Here is a 15,501-nt window from a genome sequence, read left to right as displayed (position 1 = left end):
GTGGTTCTTTGTATGAATATGGAGATGGTGGTTCTTGATAATTGGAACATGGAGCACTGAAGTTTCTTTAGTTTTGACTTTGCCAACCAAGATTCGGGTAGTTCCTCCATCCACAATAATATGAATCACTCCTTGGGTGTGAGTAGTAATCCATGTGATCTCTCTCCGTTATTTTTCCTTAGCACAAAATACCAAACAAAATTAAACGCACCATGTGGTAAATAGGCAAGCAAAGAAGAAAGAACATAAAGGAAAATAAAAATAATAAAAAAATAAAAATAAAATATAAAAGAAAACAAAAATAAAAGAAAAAAAAATAAACTGAATAATTAAGAAAATAAAACAACTAATAAGCAAAAAGGAATATAAAATTCAAACACAATAAGTAAAATAACTAGGGGGAATAAAACAACTAAGGGGACACCAAACTTAATTTCAGAAATTAAGAGAAAAAAATTTAAATAAAATAAATCAATTTTTTTTCGAAAAATTTAAAGAAATAAATTAAATAAAATTAAAGCAAAAACGCCTAATCTAAGAAATCAAACAACCAGTAGTTACCAATCACAGTCAATCCCCGGCAATGGCACCAAAAACTTGGTGCGGAATTTATAACCCTCAAACTAACTGGCAAGTGCACCGGGTCGTACCAAGTAGTACCTAAAGTGAATAAGGGTCGATCCCACGAGGATTGATGGACTAAGCAATAATGGTTAAGTGATTTACTTTAATCACTTAATTAGACAAACAGAAAAGAGTGTTTTGATGTTTAAAAGCATTAAACAGTAATTCAGAGATTAAGACAGCAAGTAGTAAATTGATCAGAAATCCTAATTAACCAAATATAAGAGGATTATATGTCATGTATCCCGTTAAGTCCAGATAATTAAAAATTTAGGAGAAATTGTTTTCAAGTTGTTGTTCAAGTAAAGAGCTTTTCCAAGTCATACAAGAACTCAATTAAAACAAGGGTCATACTTCCGTTACACCCAAATTCATAAGATAAAGAATGAAAAAAATTGTTGAATTATAAATCAATACATGAATTAAAATAGAAAAATAATAGTATCAATCTATACACAATAGACAGAGCTCCTAACCTTAACAGTGGAGGTTTAGTTGCTCATGGTTCAGAGAAAAAACTAGAATTCAGAAAAACTGTAAAGTGCGGAATGAGGTAGAAGAAAAGAGATTCAAGAGTGGCCCGAAGGGCTGATTCTTTTCCCTTTTATATCTAATCCTAATTAATGTAAAATATATTTCCTAAAAACTAATTAATATCTTTTCCTAATTCTAAAACTAATAAAAGTTTAAATCAAAATTAATTTAATTGATTCGTGTAGCCTTTGGAACGAATTGGGGACCACTTGGGTTAGAAGAGTTAACGTCGAACTTAGATTCCAAGTTCAGCTTGGATTGATGCGCATAACTCCCTTTTGGGGTCTTCAAGCTGGCGCTGTACTTGGAGATCTTCAAGTTCGGTGTGGGGTCGGCAAAGTGAATTCTCCTTGGAATTTCTTTATTGGCGCCGAACTTGAGGTGCTGTAAGTTCGGCGTGGAGGTTGTGCGTGCAGCTTTCCTTGGAGCTTTTGGGTTGGTGCCGAACTTGATTAAACTCAAGTTTGAAGTGGAGAGCTCAGCATGCATTCCTTTGGAAAACCTTGTGCTAGTGCCAAACTTGAGCTTTCTCAAGTTTGGCGTGGAGGAGGCCAAACGAAATAAAAAAAAAGGGTATACTATTATATATCGTTGGAAAGCTCTGGAAGTTAGCTTTCCAATACCGCTAGAATCACATCAATTGGACCTCTGTAGCTCACGTTATTTTTGTTTGAGTGCAAGGAGGTCGAGGTTGATAACATCATTCGCTTTCTTCCTTTTCTGCTACAAAATTCCATCAAAACCGTTCGAATGCTACCTGAAATAAACAAAAATTGCAAACAACTCAAAGTAGCATTCAGGGTGGCTAAATGTAATTAAATCTTGATTAAACTCAACAATTTGAATGCAAATTCACTAGGAAAAGATAGAGAAGATGCTTACGCATCAGTTGGCGTTGAACGCCCACTAGGGGATAGATATGCTGCTTCCTTGCTCCCCTTGGGGCGTTGAACGCCCATGAATGCCAGGTTTGGGTGTTTAACGCTGGCTTCAATCCTCTTGGGATGTTGAACGCCTGAAAGGGGGTAGTTTGGGCATTCAACGCCAAGTTTGGGCCATGATTTCCAAAGAAAGGTATAGACTATTATATATTCCTGGAAAGCTCTGAAAGTTAGCTTTCCAACACCGTTGAGAACGCTTTATTCAGACTTCTATAGATCCAGAAATACTTATTTGAATGCAAGGAGGTCAGAATCTAATAGCATCTGCTATGCTTTCTTTGCCTTTGAATCAGACTTTGCCAAAACTTGCCAAATTCACCCAGAATTCACCTAAAATCATAGAAAAAACACAAAAGCTCAAAGTAGTATCCAAAAAGTGAATTTTGCACTAAAATCTACAAAAACATAATAAAACTTAACAAGATATACTAAAAACAGTAGGAAAATAACATCAAAAAATGTATAAAATATCCGCTCATCACTAGCACCAAGAAAAAAAAATAATAATAATAATAATAATAATAATAATAATAATAATAATAATAATATGATGATTGAGAATATTAAATGAGAATTGAGAATGATTAGTTATTCTATTTCTAAATTTGAATTCTAGGTTTGGATGAGATCGTAACTAATTTTGTTTCAAATTGAGTTATGATATGATTCTTAAATGTGAAAGATTCAAGTTTAAAATAATAAGATGTGATTCGATTCAAGTTTGAAATTAGTAGGAAATCTCATACTATACATATGTATGCCAAGAGTAGAGGAAAAATACCAATAGCACACAAGTGTTTTATTCCTTTACTTCCCCACATATAAATGTATGCGAGTCTAATTCTTGGAGAAGAATTTTATGGTGTGTGGTGCGCAAAATTAGAACTCGCACAACTTAACTGGAAAGTGCACTAGGTCATCCAAGTAATACCTCAGGTGAGTGAGGGTCGATCCCACGAGGATTGTCGGATTGAGCAAGCAATAGCTACCCTGTTGGACTTAGTCAGGCAAACAATAAACGGAGTTGTTGTTGAAAATGCATAAATAATGAATAATTAATTCTTTGGCAAACTGTAAAGTCAATATAAGAAAACAGTTAAGGAAACAGTTAAGGTCTCGAACATGTTTATCTTTCCGGGTTAAAACTTCTTACTAACTATTTTAATAATGAATAATTCATTCTTTGGCAAACTGTATGTGATTAAAACCTAATCCCTTAGTGATTTAATCTCCTCTGATCCTTATCAAACTCCACTCCCATGGACATTCAATTCGAATTGGAGGGTGAAGTTCAGAAAACTAGTTTATACCACAAAGGCCCTAATCACCCTAGATCCCGGCTGAATAGATGTTGTTTATCCTCAAAAGATTGTGGATTAGCCGTCTAAGAGGTGTGTTCTCAAGCTGTGGTTCAAGCGAACTCTCCCGAAGATCACAAGAACCCATGTAGAAAAAAGGTCATACTTCCGTTCCACCCAGTTCATTAGATTAAGCACGAAAATACACCTTAGAATTGAATCAAGCATATATTAAAATAGAAAAGCAATAATCTGAATCCATAGAAATAAACAAAGCTCCTAACCTTAACCAGGAGGTTTAGTTTCTCATAACTTACAAAGAAAATAGAGTTCTGAAAAGATGTAAAAGGACGAAGATCCTAAACCTAATTGATCTCTTCCTTTAAATACTAACCTAATAATAAATGCTAACCCTAAAAGATATTATTTGAAAATAAATATAACAAAGATAAAATAAGATAAAGCTAATAAGTGCTAAATCCACTTGGAGACCCAATAGTGTATAACTTGGACTGCTTGCTGGCGTTCAGCGCTAGGATTGGGCGTTGAACGCCTAGAAGGGGGAGCTCGCTTCTGGTCTCTGCACCCTGCTAGCGTCAAACGCCAGGTTGGCATTCAGTGCCTAGGGAGGATGCTATCAGCATTTTCCTTTCTTGCTCTAGGCTTCTCCAAACTGCTCTGAATTTCACCTAAAACCATAAAAACACAAGAAAAACTCAAAGTAGCATCTAAAGGTAAATTTTGCACTAAAATCAAGTAAAATTAAATAAAATCTAACTAAAAATAATATAAAAGCAACTAGAAAAAGGGTATACGATGCTCACACAATGAACTTCAAATTTTATAAAGCTGTTGTTATCAAATGTTCTTTGTGTTTGTCATATCTTGCTGATCTTCCTTCTTTAGCTGCCAAAAAACTTGATTTTGTTGAAAATGTTGAATTTTTTTACTGGAACCACCTTTTTATTATTCAAAAATCTGTTTATCCTAATTTATTCTGTGAGTTCTATGCTAACATGACCTATCATAATAAAAATATTCACTCCTATGTAAAAGGCTATGAAATAAATTTGAACCAATAGACAATTAGTAAAGTCCTAGGTTACACTGATGATGATGTGAATACTTATACCTCTGGTAAATGGGATGAAGACTTAAATCTTTCGTACCAAGATGCCTTAGCCTCTGTATGTGTAAACATTTTCTTATTTATAGTCTTACTCCTAACCACAAATCCCTAAGTCCTATTCATGCTTAACTCCATCAAATTAGAAACCACATAATCTTCCCTCAAAACGGTTCATATTAAAGAGTTTTATTCTGTGATACATTAGTGTTGTATGCCATTCTCATGAAAATTGAAATTTCATTTGCATATTTGATGATGACTTGATGATACATATGTATGACTACATCAAGAGTGATAAGAATCTGCCAGTTTCATATGAAATGTTTTTAACTTGCTTTTTTAAATATTTTGGTGTTGACCTAACCCATGAGTCCTATAAAAATAGAAACTCTGAGCTAAAAGGGGATGGTGCAGTAAAGCAACAAAAGAAAAGACAAATCTGTTCAAAAAGTGTGGATGTCGATGAAGAAGAAGAGTTTCAAGACATTTCTCTTTTAGATCTTTCACTGGAATATCTTCCTCCTCAAGTCACAGGGTTCTTTTGAATGGTGATATTAAAGATGTCTTGCAAGAATTCATAAATCTGTTCAACCACCTCATCTCTTCTAGTTAACAAGAGAGAAAGTTTGATGTTTGCAATGAAAATGCATTGCGCAAGTCAAGAGACAGAGTGGTTGTACTTCTAAAGTGCGTCGACAATCTAAATGATGACGAAACACCGCAGTTGTAACACCTCGTTACCCTAAGACTTACCTCCAGCCGTAAAATGAGGGATAACAAGGTGTCACGACAGTTCTAAAGCTCATACATTAATAAATATAGGAGGAAATAGTAATACTAGGAGCCCGATGAAGGAATAAAGTTCAAAATCGCATAAGCGGAATTACAAAGCACAAAGCGTTCACACACGATAACTAAAAGCATAGAGGCACAAGATACAACATGAGACACAGTATAATAGAGTACTAGCCAAAGCCCGCGGAGTTTAGGCTGACTAGTCATATGCAGACATAATAGAGTTTTTGAGTTAAAATAGCTTATAAACCTTATCTCTCAAAGTAAGCCTCTAAGGCAACAGAGTATAATAACTAAATTGAGAGAACCACAGCATAATAACCAAAATACAGGATAACAAAAGATCTTCCACTCTGTCACCATCCGCAAACTCACCAAGGTGGGTTGCGACCTGCATCTGAAAAATAACAACATATGGTATGAGAACCAAAGGTTCTCAGTAAGGTAACAGTGCCCAATATATAAGATATAAGGTTCTGGAACGCCAGAGGCAATCCTAGAACTTCATGACAAATAGATATTCAAGCTTAACAAAAATAATTAACTTAAACCAAACACCATAAAAAGGTTTATCTAAACTTAGGGAATTTCTAACTAATACCAATCACACCGCTGTATCCCACAGCCTTCGCCAACCTAACCTCCGTGCGATCCCATTGCCACCGCCTTCCGATCCTCCTCAACGCCAATGAAACACATTTAATGCAGACAGGTAAAGCACAATTAATATTCATGTATAACACGTAAACCAACTAGCATTTAGACATATTATTCAAATAGAAATAACTCAAGTAATCAAAGAAAACAAGCATGTAAAATATGCGTATGATGAATCTCTATCCTATTTGGATTGTGATTTCACTTGTCGGTTCAAAATACCAACCCGACACATCCCCGAGATGTCGCCTTTCTACCACGACCAGGGATATAGTGCCCTGCTAACTCTTACTTTATCTTGTGCCCTGCGAGTTATAGTGCCCGGCACACTCTTTTGGGTTATAGTGCCCGAGTTCACTCTGGCAGTAGAAAGGCTATGCGAGCAGGAGATTGCCACAACCCTCACATCTCAATATAGGCGGGAGACAGCCTTGGCCCCTACGCCAGCACTGCTACCTCAGACAAGTGGAAGACTGCCACAACCCATGCCCGAGGCGCATAGTGTAACGTCCCGTCCAGTAAAATACCTTGCTTAAGTCGGGGTATTTCTACTAGAAAGAACGTTACGTGACCTTTTCTAATATTAACTACTTAATTACTGAGCCTTTGTATCGATTTCGCGTTTCAGTTTTAAGAAAATGCCAGAAAATTTTGTTTTTATTCATTCAAGACATGTATCAAAGATAAGCATTGCAAATAATAATAACAATCATATAAGTATTATTAATAGTAATTCTTATACATAAGAAGTCATATAAACTCAAATACAACACCTATCCATCTGTTAAAGTAAAATATCAAGGGATAATGGCGAGGGGACTCTATGAAAGCAATTAAAACCATAAAGAAAACCTACTAATCGCTCGCAGCTTCAAATTGCGTCTTCAAACTGTGTCACTGAAGGGGTGGAAAATTTGGGGGTGAGAACCAAACCACATCTTCTCAGTAGAGGTCGAGAATGCCGTGAAAGTAAAGAATAAAGCGCAAATAGTTAATTTCATTCAGAGACATCTAAAAGAAAATTAACCCTTTTTTTAAAAGCATTAGTTAATTCTTCAAAATCCTAGACCCATATTTTCTTTATAAAACTCTTAAAAGTTTCCTAGACTGTATGAATGACCAACCTGTTCCAAGCATAGGTTCATTAAGTCTATGCTGAACCAGTTTGATTTTTCATACTTTACTAGACCATAACATAAAAGAAGTTACCTACGCGGTATAAATGATCATCCTGCTCCAAGCATAGGTTCATTAAGTCTATGCTGAACCAGTTAGATACTTTATACAGAACTAGACCTCAAACGTACCAGTCACGGCCTTAGGCCCAAACAACTCAATCAACATCCAATCACCACAATCCAAATAATCAGTTACAAACACAAGTAATGAGGTTCAAACACAATCAAGAGCAATTACATCAAGTATAGCAATTAGCAATTAAACAGAATTATTCACTTAGGCAAACCAATTACAATATACACACCCAAACAATGTCACATAGATGCATATGATGAATGTCTAGTCCTAGTGCAGGCCATGAGCTCATGTGTCGGTTGGCTGCCCGCAATCCCGACATTTATCCGGTCACGAGTAGTCCCGATTTTCCCGGATACGATTTTCCGTTCCTAAATAAATGTGTATATAATAATAGCCGCTCATTTGAGACAGCCTCTGCTTACTGCAGGAAAATATATATATACTCTGCTCTGCTCTGGGGAAGCGGAAAATGGCTGTAGGTAACTTAGTTTCCCTACAGAAGCTTTGGGTTGCATTAAGCAACTAATATATATAAATATAACTCTGGGTTGCATCAAGCAACTAATATATATATACAAATATCTGTTTACTCTGCTCTGGTTTCTCTTTTCTCTGCATCTCTTTACTCTACTCTAGTTGCTCTGTTCTCTGTATCTCTTTAATTTTCTCTGATTACTCTTTCATTTGTATCTATATTACTCTTTTTCTCTTTATCTCTTTACTCTTTTGTAATTGTAAATATGCAAGCGGGACAAAACCCACGTCCTTGCTAACAACTTTATAAACCAAATATATTTTCTCAAAAGAATCAGTAAAGTTATTATCGTTAAATAAGTTTCAAGTATTCATTTTGATTAAGTCCTTTTGCTTTTATAAAAATTTCGACATAATCTCCTTTAAAAATAGGACTTAGCCACCCTTACGGGTTCCTTCTTTCTCAACATTTCATCAGCCTCTTTCAGTAGTTGCCACAACAATATATATTCTCAAAAAACATTTGATAATAGTATAGAAAATCTATTTCTTAAATTCCATATCCAAAATAATTGCCAACACAACTTGGCAGCCTGATTTCCATTTTGTTTTTAAAATATCAAATGAATTCGGAATCATGAAAACTTTATATCCATATGACCATCTCGGATTAAGCTTTCTATTAAACCAAAAATCATAATTTTTCGCTGACTCTAGCTTCAGGAATATAAGCAAAACCATGACTGCTCTGCAGTGTTTTAAAACCAGAAGACAGCAGCGGCATACAACATTCGAAATTTCATATAAAATCCAAATTAAATCCAACTAACTTCAAAATTAATGTGGTTAAACATAACTCATGCAAATTTCTTTCTCAATTAGTTCCATGGTCATACCATTTTTAATGAAGAAGTAACGTAGCTTCGAAGTTAGATAATTCTCTGCAGAATTCTGTTTTACAAATCATTGAACACAACCTCTTCCTAGTCCCATAACTCACTTATTAAAACATGGAAAACCCTGAAATTTAAATCACATATGCTAAACATACTTAATTTTCACCTCCAATTGGTTGCATCTCAATATCTATCCAGGATCAAAAGTTATAAACTCCCAAAGTTACTAATTTAAGAAAACAGAATCTGGTTTTTTCTGCATAATGCATCATCCTTCAAAAATTCATATATTTAAAACTACAAGTCCAATTGTTCTAAAATTTTACAGAATTAAAATAATAGGATAAATTTTTATTTAAAATTGGTTCCATTTCAAAATTCAAACTGGAAAATTTCCGATAGAAGAAACAAGTTGCTGCTGTGTTAAACGTTCTGCAGAAAAACCAGATTTGACATCCATAATTCAAAAATTTACCATAAATCATAAACTTAATGAAAAAGTCTCAAATTCACCAGTCCAACTCCCTATATTCACAAGCTTAATCCAAACTTAGTCCCACACAAATCCGATCATCATAGAATTAGTTATAGATTTTCAAAGTTTCTAATTTCATTTAAAGTAGTGCAGAAAATCAGATTCACGACTTAACTTTGAAAAATCATAACTAATGTTCCAGTTAATATGAAACCTTCAAAATTAAATCTCAACAATCACACTTAATATAATTTACTTAACATTTAAATTCTCATCATTTCAGTCACTATAGAGCCACTGATTCACTTTCAAAGTTGCTGTTTAATTTCAAGAGAACCTGATTTTCAGTAAACCATTTTGTATTCAAAATCCAACCCTTCAATACCCCTCAAAACCAATTCCAAATCAACCACCAACCAAGTTCATTAACATTACAATATACCAAATAACAGCTCAGCGACAACAAATCCAACATTATCCATTAAAATTCAGAAATTCTCAACAATTAGTCATCAAACAATTCCCAATCCACATAATCAATCAATATCACTAACCAACAATTCCAAATCACAATCTCAACCATTCCAATCACAATTTCAGCCACAATTCAATATTCACATAATCAATCAATTACTCACAGCTATTAAATCTATTTGCAGTTATTCAATAAACCTTGTAGGCATTCTTAAATTGAAATCGTTTTAAACCCCCTACCTCGATGTCGAAACTCGTTAGATTAAACGCTGGGAGCGGCTTTTCCTTTTGACTCACAGCAGTGGTAATTCCCACGCAAATCCGAATCTGGCACTATCTCTAATCATGCTCGCAACGGCGACAATTCCACAACAATAATGATAGTTACAGCGAAATAGGGAATTCAAATTGGATGGGAATTAAGAACAATTACAGCCCTGGGGATTTCAAGACAAGACATATACCAGAATCAACTCAGAACAAGCATGGCAGTGATAATAAAACGTGTAAATGGGTCATATTTAAGAAAAAGGTCAAACCAGAGTCAAGGTGGCAGTTTCAGTCTCAACACGACAAATTCAGCGGTGGCAGAGTAACTAACTCGCTGTGACAAGTGGGTGGTGGCTCCAGGCAGAATCGATGACAACGATAAGGCCTTGGCCTTTGGCGGCAACGACAATGATGCTTGGTGATAGCAGCAGCGACAGAGGGCCAGCGTCACCCTTCACTCGCGGTTTCTCCCCCCTCTGTTCGAACTTTATGCTTCCAGCCGCGACAACGATGGTGACGGGGTGGCAGCAACAGCTGCACGGCGACGGAGTGGCGGCGCTGTCCTTCGTGCACGAGCTCTCCTTCTCCTCGCGTTTGTCCTCTCCCTTGCGAGCGTTCTCTCTCTGTCCTCTGGCTCTGGCGACAGCGACGGCAACCGGCGCAGGGAGCAGCACGGCGCAGTGATCCTCCTTCCTCTCTTCTTCCTCTGTTCCCTCACCCTCTCCCTCTGTTCTTCGATTCCTTCTTTCTTCCCTTCTGTTTCCCCCTCGAGCTCCCCGTTCCCTTTCTTTCCCTTTCTGATTGTAGATTTAGGGATTTAGTATACAAATTAGGGATTTGTGATATTAGGGTTAAAATTAGGATTTTATAAAAGAATATGGATAGATATGAATAGATATTTTGATAAAATTAGAAAGTAGAGTAATTTTAAAATCAAATATACTCTCTTAAAATATTTAGGAACATCATTTATCAACATATTGCTAAGTTGAATTAATTATTTCTCATTTAAATTATAAAATAAGCATATTAATCACATTTTTATAAGATGTAGTTTAAACTCAATATTAATTATTCAAATTAAATGATATAACTTTTTATTATTTTTCTATCGCCGAAACTTTAATTTCAATGTACAAAATATCTAATTATAATAAAATTACTTAAACTTTAAGTATTTATAAAAATCCATTTAATCATTCCTAATAAATTAATCTCAAAGAGCTCAAACTAATAAAATAAACCATAATTTATCCATAATAGAAATTATTTAAATTATATAATTTTCAAAATACATAAAATAACCAACTATAAAAATTTACACAAGAATATTAATTGAATTAACTCCAAATATTAGTAAACTAATTTAATTACTCTTAATTAATTAATTTATAAAATAAGATATCAAATTAATAAAATAAATCGTAACTTTTTCAGGATAAAAGTTACTTAAATTAAATTATATAATTCTTTCTTATTTTTCTATTACTAAAATTATACAAAATATTCCATTATATAAAATTACATTAAGAATCTTAATTGGTTTAAAATGAAATTATCTCTAAATCTATTTAATTATTTCTAATAAAATAATTTTTAAAATTATAAAGTTTAAACTTAATAAAATAAAATCACAATTTATTCATAATTAGATTTTCAAAAATGCAGGATGTTACACATAGCGAGTTACTAATATAACAATTCAGTAATACAACACAACTCATAGCACAATTCCGTAAACTATAATCCTTCATTTTCAAGTTTCAAACTCATCATCCATCACCAATATCTCAAGTTCATCATCAACCTAGCTCCCCATTAGTTAACAACACAAATCCACCTAACTGACATTCCAAGCCTAAGTCACTGTCTTCTAGAACCGGTATATAAATCTATTAATCTCAAACATAAACCCATCTATACTAGTCTTAGGGCCTAATTACTCGATAGTACTCCTAAACAGCAGCTCAAGGAAGTTTAGAAAGTTAGAGAACCTTTGAAAATGGAAAAAATCATTTTTTAGCAAAACAGAGTCCGTGCGTATGCACGCCCAAGTGTGCGTACGCACACCTCAAATTTGGACCATTACGCGTACACGCTCACATGTCGCATACGCGGGGTGCTGGACAGAGACCATTACCCGCGTATGGTGCATGAGGCCGCGTACGCATATTTGGGTTTTGGCCCATCCCGTGTACGTATGCATATGCCGCGTACACATGAAGGCCTGGCAAAGAGGCACACCCGCGTTTGGGGGTGCCCGCATACGCATGTACCTCAGATTGCAGAAAAATGTCAAGTTGCAGAAATTTCAATTTTAAATACCAAACTTTAAACGTTCATAACTCCCTCTACAAAGCTTCATTTTTCTCAAACTTTATATCAGTTTAAAGCTCTTGAAATCATCTTTAAGTTAAAATAAAAATCATTTGATTTCAATGTCTGAGGCTCAAGTTATGATCCTCCAAATTTCACCAAAAAATGAAGTTTTACACAAAAGAGACAATTTTCTAATTTTCCAAACTTCCACAACCAAACCAAATCAAAACATACCCAAACATCCCAAACTCAACCAATTTAATACCAAAACATACTAAATCCAGACCCAAGGTACCTCAACCACTTTCTTACCATTACACTCAAGATTACCTCCTCTCCACTCAATAATTTCATATATCCAATAAAATCTCAATCTCAAACATACAACTCCAACAATTTCAATAATTTCAATCCCTCACAAGCATTATTTACCAACACACGTATATATATCCTTCTCAATACTCATCAAACTCAAAGATCATCAACAATTCTCAATAAGATCATTAATCAATATCAATCATCAAAATCATCACAATAATCAAATTCACAAACATCAACAACCATTTTAATCCTATCCAAAGGTCCACTAGCCTAAGGTTCACGAAACATTATATACTACATAAAGGAAACCGAAATCATACATTGGCCAATTATCCTCCAGGCACAAAACCACTTCACCACAAGCTTTCAAGCCTCCACTCAACACCAAACAACACCAAGAACACTCTATATCATGAAAAACAACAAGAATCAAAGCTAGGGTGTATGACATTTAAATAAACATAAGGGTTTAGTAATATCTTACCTTGTCCAACGAGTTTTGGGATAAAATCCACTACTCACCCAAGCTAGATTATACTTAAACAACAAGAACACAAAGAAACTCTGACGAGCAGGCAGAAGTCGGCTATTAAGAAATCAATATAGAGAATGCGTTGAGAGTATAGTTCTTAACCAGCTAAGATCCGCCTTGTCAATTTAGAAAAGTTGTCACAAATTTTAAAAATAAAAATACTGGGAGTATGAGTCCCAGGTCGTCTCCCAACGAGTTGTAGGAAAGGGTACTAATTTATTAATTAGGAATTTTCTGAAAGAGTTTGAGTTTGGGTATTGAGCAATAATTATAAATGAGAGCAATAAAACTAAGAATTATTATTAATATAAAAAGCCTTGACTGGGGGAATGATTAATTGGAAGTTCCATCCTAGTTGGGATCTCTTAAGTGTAGTATCAAAAAGGTTGTTGTTTTCACTTAGTTAACCCTTACTAAATAAAAGGAAAGTCAAGTGATTAAGCTAATCCTTATTTGCAAATCCTAGTCCTCTCTCTTGGGAAGGTCTAGCGTTAGTAAATACAGAACTAGCCAACAATTTTCAATTTAACCCACACTTGAGCCTTCCAACTCAAGTGTCTCCTCTTAATCAACCCCCATGTCAAGTTTGGGGATCTACTCCATTGACATTAATATAATACTCAGAAAAATATTAGGAAAAGACATAATAAATTAAATAAAATAAAATAGAGACTAAAAATTAATTAAAAGTAAAAGTAATCCTCTTCACTAACAATTCATGAAATAATCCAATTATAACTCTAAATAAAATAAATAAGGATATGGAAGAGTAAGGGACAAAGTAAACAAACTAGAATAATGTCTTCAACGGAGGTAATGACTTCTTCAATATCCAAAAGCATGAAACAATAAATGTAAAGTGAACCTAGAGGGAAAGTAATCCTCTCTAAATTTAGATCTAAAAACCTAAAAACTATTCTAATGTATCTAAAACTGTATGTCTATTATGTCTAAGATGTGTGTTGAGTCTCTGCATGTTCCCTGGCTTTATTCTGTGTTTCTAGGCCGAAAACTGGGTTAAAATGCGGCCCGAAATCGCCCTCAGTATTTTCTGTTAATTCTACAGATCGCACAGGTCACGCGTACGCGTCATTCACGCGTTCGCGTCATTCAGCGATTTTCCTTGTCACGCATACGTGTCGTTCACGCATTCACGTCATTCGTGCAAAATCCAATCCACGCGTACGCGTTAGGCACGCGTTCGCGTCGCTGCAATTTTTCTATTTCCCACGGTCGCGTGAGCCACACGCGTGCGTCAGTGTTCGCTGGTCATCTCCTTAGTTTCTTGTGTTCCTTTCATTTTTGCAAGCTTCCTCTCCATTCTCTAAGCCATTCCTGCCCTATGAAGCCTGAAATACTTAACACACGGATCACGGCATCGAAAGGTATAAAGGAGAATTAAAATATACTAATTAAAAGATCTTTAGAAAGCAAGTTTTCAATCATAAAATATTATTAGGAAGGAGTTATAAAATCATGCAATTAGTATGAATAAGTGGGTAAAGATATGATGAAACCACTCAATTAAACACAATGTAAACCATAAAATAGTGGTTTATCAAACTCAACAACCCAACAAGCCATTTTCAAAAATGACATAGAGCATAGAAACTGGAAAGGAAAAAGTGAGTTTCTTACCACTTTGTTTAGATAGAAACGAAGAGTTCAATGAGAGCTTCGTGTGACCACAATAGGCTTGTCAATCGGAGCTCCATAGCTCAAGATATGGCCAAAAGAAGGAGGAGATGAATAGTGCTCTTCTTCTTCCTCACTTCTCTTCAAAACCAGCGCCACTTTTTTGTGTGTGTGGGTGTTATAAGCTGAAAAAGGCTCATTAAAGGGTGTATACATGTGGACTTGGGCCCAACTTTGGTCCGGTCGATCCGCGTACCATTTTTGGTTCGTTTGACCCAACTTTGGGTCAAAACCTTTAGAATAAATGCCCAGTTTGCTATTTCAAAAACTCTTCTAAGGTTTTCTGCTGTTTCATTCTCTCTCACGCAGTACTAGATAGACATAAGTAGGTACTGCCAGCTAATCTATTAGTACGCATTTTTACACAAAAATTTTCAAAAGAAAATATTTTCCCAATTAGAAAAAATATCCACTGAATCCGAATCTCACCTTTATATTTAAAAAAAATTATTTTTATATTTTTGAACCTATTTTGGAAAATTAAATTATTCCACTCTACTTAAGCAGTTTTTTACGTAAAAACTCTGGTTCTTACATCCTTCCCTCCTAAAAAAAAGATTTTCGCCCTCGAAAATGCTAACCACAAAACTTTCGCTGTGTTACTCTGATCCTTCGTCATCTCGAATTCGAATTCCTCAGCGACGTCCACTAGAATCTTCCTTTCCTATAGTTCACTCCCACAAAAATCCTAAGCGCTTCCAGTACTAACGATGACTTTCCAAAAAATAAAACTAACCTACCCTTAGGTCCAAGCAACATATTATACGCACAGCATACGCTTACTTTTCATCGGAGGATCCGACCCCATCG

General features: G+C 35.0%; 1 long non-coding RNA gene across 1 annotated transcript; it reads right to left on the bottom strand.

The window, feature by feature from the left end:
- Positions 1-5,484: 5,484 nt before the first annotated feature.
- LOC112750402 (uncharacterized) lies at positions 5,485-10,640 on the bottom strand. The gene is made up of 3 exons (XR_011872088.1): positions 10,094-10,640; positions 9,795-9,991; positions 5,485-5,718 (listed from the first exon to the last, which is right to left on the bottom strand). It is a non-coding gene; the product is annotated as an uncharacterized lncRNA (long non-coding RNA).
- Between the last annotated feature and the right edge of the window lie 4,861 nt (positions 10,641-15,501).

Source organism: Arachis hypogaea, chromosome 15 (genome assembly GCF_003086295.3).
Source record: "Arachis hypogaea cultivar Tifrunner chromosome 15, arahy.Tifrunner.gnm2.J5K5, whole genome shotgun sequence".
NCBI classification, from domain to species: Eukaryota; Viridiplantae; Streptophyta; class Magnoliopsida; order Fabales; family Fabaceae; genus Arachis; species Arachis hypogaea.
The sequence above is the reverse complement of the archived record's forward strand: the minus strand, read 5'-3'. Positions and strand labels throughout refer to the sequence as shown.